Below are 6,160 nucleotides of genomic sequence, written 5' to 3' on the forward strand. Positions count from 1 at the left end.
CTGTCACATCATTGGTCGGTGTTGAAATTGCTGTAAAATTGCTAAAATTGTTCGCACTATCAACTGTGATGCTTATTATTACAGCACAGCGACAGTGTCTTTTCCATCTCTTCTGTCCACATAATGATTGACTGACATCCCTTGATTGACATGGAGAAAGAGTTTTCGTGGAGGGGCAACACCTTCTGAGGATGGCTAGCACCGAAACAGTGATAGCGTACATAAATGCGATAAAAGAAACCAGTCGAAATGGAACACAGAGCCATCAGCTATTCCATCATTGTGATAGATGAGTTTAAATCTAGAGGTTGTCAATCATCTTTGGACAGCAGTTTGGAAACGCTCCACAACGCTGCCAAACTTTTCCGGTTTCCTTATGTTGTAACTGTCTTTCTTGACACAGACCTGAAAGTTGTGGCAGAAGAAACAAAATGTACGCCAGTGTACAAAGCATGTTACAGCAGAAAAAACAATGTTTGAAACCACGACACACGGTCACAGGGAGAATCTCTTGCGACTTACAGTATAGTTTGTGGGGTATGGTCGTCCTCCTACAGTACAGGCAGCACAACTTTACACTGGTCTGTGCAATGGATATTTGTATATTTAATAGGATCGTCACATGCGCTCGATGTTAGCATGCAGACGTATTTGTTTTCGATATATGAGAGGAGAGAGATGCAGTAAAAATCTTATCGAGTTCTCTATCAGATGAAGTTAGTGGAGCTTATGTAGTTAATAATTTTTCACTGTTGGATGGTACAGAATAATAATGATAACATGTTGGGGTGATAGACGTGAATGGACCCTGAGGGATCTGGATCTGCTTCAGACAGCAGTACCTGTATGTAGTTTGAGGACCCACCACAAAGCTGTAGCAAAATCCTCGTCCCTCTTCCAGTTCCCGTACTGTCTTTTACACTATCTCATGTTGCAGGAGCAGGTTTCATTTGGCGCTGACTTCACACATTATACACTGTTGGCGACAACTTGTTCCCATTTCCACTGAATGGTCAACACACGCTCCCGTCACACTAACTCAGGTCACTCTGTTTCTACATGGGTTTCATAAGGTGGTACATACAGCTCTCTCTGACTTCTGCTCAGTTCCCACTTAAATTGCAACGATTACATGCGCAAAACTGCCGAAATGGCAGCAGTTGCAAGAGGCATATGGACTATCTAAAATTTTACTGTAGCAGATAGGTTCGAAAAAGGTGACTTGTTGTGAGATATGACAGTGCTATAAATATGATTCACTAGTGGCTGTAATCATTAAAGGACTTCTCCATCGGATACAACACAGGTATGTAGTTGAATGGAAAGACTTTATTCCAAATCATAGACATCATTTATACCAGAAAGCGTAGCACTAGAGATCTGAAAAGCTGGTGTACATTTCTTACGACCTCAGTCAGCACACAATCTACCGTTTGTGATCCTTCTCAATCAGCCATCAACTATAACCCAGACGATACATCACCAAACCTCTGACATGACATCGAGACAGAATGTGTTACAAATACTGGAGAAATATCTAGCGGCAGCGTGAGGGAGTTGCATATACCGGCTTTGTACCACGTTCCTTAGCCGAATCACTTTCTAAATTCGGTGTTTTTATCACGAGGTTGCACCGTCGGTGACGTGTAACCGCACTGTTGTTCTGATAATATACTCTCCGGCGATCACTGTCTATATTCAGTGTCGCAGTATTTGTCTGGAAAAACCACTTCGTTCGGAGGTAATGCCGTACCTCGATTTATAAAGCTGGTACAGCTTTTAACATGGATACTTGTGTGCACCTGTAGTACCAAGACTGCTTGTCATAGTAATATGGCCATGTTTTTTGACATCTGGCAGATTGTAAGACGGTTACATCTCTCTTACTAAGACACAGTGGTACCACTTACAAGAAAAAGACATCTCCACCCACCGCTGATTTTCGTTCGGTATTATATTTTATCGCCAGTAATCAGTTACTGGTGGAGTATTATACTTAGTAGTAGGGTATGAGTGATAGTTTTGCCTTGAGCATCATTCTTATAAAGTATGTATGTGTGTGTGTGTGTGTTCCGACATGGGCAAAGGGAATGACAATGTCCAGTCGTAAGGAAAGTATGGATTTGACTTGGAATACTGTGATAGCAAAGGGGAAAGTATGTCAAGTCATAAGAATGGTAGATATATTTGTATTTCGAGAGCCACAGCCAGCAGTAGGGTGTATTTCCAATAATTCGCTCAATGTCAAATGTCATTCAGTTGGGCCGTGAGCGTAATATTCAATTGTAAGTACAGTGATAAAACATATATGGGGCCGGTTTCCTAGGATGATTCTGTCTGTTCGTTGGCCTGTGGCAGGAATGATTCACATTTCCAGCTAATGGTAGGCGCTGTCCGAATGGAGAGACCTGTCGGGATGCAGGAATGTAGCTGACTTAACCGTGTCATCCTCTAGATGGCCGAATAGCGAACTGATACTTAGTATGTGTTGGATAGCTTTCAAGATCATGTGGAAATTTGAGAAGATTCAATATGGACTTGTGTTTGCGCTGGACCATTATTCCCTCCCATGTAAATTGTCTGGTTGACTGCTTTTACACATTTCGCACCTCTAGGCATGAGAACCACCTTAGTTGGTTTTGTAAATGTAATTTGTCTGTTACATCACAGACACTGGTATTCGTGAGTGGAAATATCTGTTTCCTCTGTTTTTTTCGAGTTTTCACGTAAAGGTCTTTGCAGACAAGATAAGTTTCTACTTACTCAGTGGTTTACAGCACGCTCCACCTCGCTAAAGTTTCGGGTTTCTAGATAAATAATTTCCAGTCTGTATCTTCAGAATTATGTTGTGTGAGCAATACTGCTATGCAAGCGATATTGCTATGTGCTTGATATTGAGAAGTAACATGTATATGGTATAATATTCAGGCAAATCATGTGAAAATACATGTGCTCTTGTAATCCCAGAGTCTGGAGATTGGTGTAGAAAACAAGCAGGCAAGTAGGTCGTGGCCAGAAACAGTAAGGCCTTTGAGCCGAGGCGAACTGACCCTGACTTTGTACAACAGTTCTGAGAGTTACTTCAGTCCACTAGGGCGCTCTGGTCACACGTCGGTACCAGATGACTTGTGACCATCGGCTGCGGTGGATGATCGCCCAACCTAATGGGAAATATCTAGTGCAGCGAGGAGTATACCTACGGTGTATGTGCTTAAGCTGTCTGTTTTCATGGTGTATGTATGTGTGTCTGGCAGTCGATAGCTACATGCATGATGCAAAAGGGGGAATTTTGTATGGCGAAGGATACGAATTACATGTTTACTATATAGACATGGTATGTGTAACTTGTGACAGATGGTGAGCCTCGTTAGGACCGTCAGGAAGAATGCAGTTGGTGTTATTCTAGGCTATTTTCGTAAACAGCTCTAATTAGGGCAAGAATTTCCATACAGACAAGCTGAGACATCACGAAAGCTCCTGCAAAAGTGACTGTTAACTATTTCTGCAGCAGTTTACTATTTCTGAGAGGCAGACTTGGCTTTTATTTACATAGTCATGTGACGTCAGTATAACATTGAGAACCTTTTAGCTGTTCCTGCACAGTTGAGCCACTATGCAGACATCTCTCTCTTCATGCTGCACTTGCAGGTAGACATCAGTCACAGTTAACATGTGTGCGGCTGAAGGCATCTCTCATGTCCCTTTAGGATCACTAGGAACAATGCACCCTGTGCTATTCTGGGAAGCTTTGCAAGAGATTTCTATAGCGTGACCTGTGATGTCAGTATAGCATTGAGAACCTTTTAGCTGTGCCTGTGAGGGTGAATCGCTCGGCAATTAGGTCTTCGCTGCACCACAGGTAGAGGGGCGTCACACCAGCAATGGTAAACACTTGCGCGTCCATAGCATGTGATGTTAATATAACTCTCAAAGAATTCTAACTGTATACCCGAAAATAAACACGACTTTCACCCACTGGCTGTATGCGGTAGTGGACTGACAGTAATATCTCACCCCCCCCCCCCTCCTGCATTAATCTGTCTGGCTGTGGTTCATAGTGGTGGCGGTATGTGCGCACATTGGGAGCCTCTGATACATTATGGCTGACAATAGTTCGAAAGTGTTTTTTTACATGGAATGAGTGTTTGTGCACTGTGTTCGACTGTTTAAGCGTTGTGAGCATGTTTGCAGAGGCTTTTCCATGTATTGTTGTTTGCGTGTCTGTACATCAGTGTACTGCATTATTTCGATGATTTACGGGTAGTTTGCAGGTATGTAGGCTGTGTACTGCATTATTTCGATGATTTACGGGTAGTTTGCAGGTATGTAGGCTGTGTACTGCATTATTTCGACAGTTTACAAGTAGCAAGTGTGTCTGCAGAGCGTTTTACATACATTATTTTGACAATTTTCCAGTTGTTTTCATGTCTGTAGACTGGGCAATGCATTATTTCCGCAGTGAGCATGTCTGCAGAGCGTTTTACACGCATTATTTCGGTAATTTACGAGTAGTTTGCAGGTCTGTAGACTATGTAGCATGACCCCAAGCATGTCAGAGTGAGTGTTTTGTATCAGTGTAATAAATAAACTACATGAAATCCATCCCTAAATAAATTGTTCCAAAATATATAAGGTACACTCCCTTTATCCAGCAGCCCAGAACAGGCTGAGTCCTTTTCCCGCCATTTTTCACACAGACGGCCATCTTGGATTACGTCACATAAGGGACGACAGCACTGTGCACTAGGTTTGTCGGACTCCAGACCTCATGGTGAACACACTGGATGGAGCTACTGTGTCAAATTGTTTAAATAAAGACTGCCTGCAAAATAAAGACTTATGTCCATCCTATCCAGCAGCCCAGCACAGGCTGAGTCCTTTTTCCGCCAATTCCTAGGAAGAGGTGGCAGTCAGATGACTTAGGTTAGTGGAGGTAGCCCAAGTGACCTATTTTTCCCGCCATTTTCTTAGGTTAGTGGAGGTAGCCGAAGTAACCTTTTTTCCACCAAATTTTGAACTTCCTGGCATTTTCTGGGGGAGGGATGGGGGAGGAGAGGGGGTTTACCAGAGGGGAGAGGTTAATTATTTTATCAATTTAATTAAATAGTTAATCGATATCAAAAGTGTACCTTCAGCAGTGAGGGGGAGGAGGTGAGTTGGATTTTTCCTGGGGGAGGGGAGTGGCAGGGGGATGGGGGAACAATAGGTCAATCAAAAGGAAGGTTCCTTTCAGCAGAACAATATATTAAGCACCTCTCAATTAAAGGAGAGCAATAGGTTAAGTACCTGTCAATCAAAGAACAATAGGTTTGCCCCTGAATGCGTACCTGCCCCTGATGTAGGCAACCCACACTAACAAAACGTGCTGGTACGAAGTTTGCCCTGTTACTAAGGGGACCCAAAACCCAGGGGCAAGGTGAAGCTGTGGATCCCCTAGCTCCCAGGGAAGGAAAAAAAAAATAGTGTAATCAGGTATTTTTTTTTCAATAAAATGATTTACAAGTCTGTATTATACATCTTTTTAGCAGGTTCAGAACTGGAACTTTTTCACAGCTACTTACTAGCCGCCATTTGTCTTCCAAAATATTAAAATACACCATACTCCCAGGGTCTAAGCCCCATCCTCCCCAACGTGCTGTCGTATTGGCGCCCCTGCTGCCAGGCTTTCTATTTCCTGTTTCACTCACAAATGGAGCGAGGGAAATCCGACTGTCATGTATCTGTACGAGCACTGATTTCTCATATCTCACTTTCGCTGTCCTGGTGCGAGATGCGTGTTCGTGGCCATAGGATTGGTGAGCCGTCTGACGCAAATGCCAGTGCACTAAACTTTCTCAATAGTATTTTGTGACCAGGATGCCTTTTCCTCTACAGGAAATCCCATTTGAGGTCGCGGTGCATTTCCTTGTTGATCGAGCCTGCAGCTAACAAATCTAGCAGCATGCCTCTGGAGGGCTTTGACGTCTTTCTTTAATCCGATCTGGTGGGGATTTCAAACATTCAAGTAGTATTTAAGACTGCGTCGCATGTAGTCTCCTTCAGGGCTGAGGTACACGTTCTTAGAATTCTTCCAATAAATCGAAGTTGACCATTCACTTTCTTTACAACTGAAGTGCTCGTTCCATTTCATGTTGCTTTGCATTGTGTTACGTCCAGATAT

Source organism: Schistocerca serialis, chromosome 9 (genome assembly GCF_023864345.2).
Source record: "Schistocerca serialis cubense isolate TAMUIC-IGC-003099 chromosome 9, iqSchSeri2.2, whole genome shotgun sequence".
Lineage (NCBI taxonomy): Eukaryota > Metazoa > Arthropoda > Insecta > Orthoptera > Acrididae > Schistocerca > Schistocerca serialis.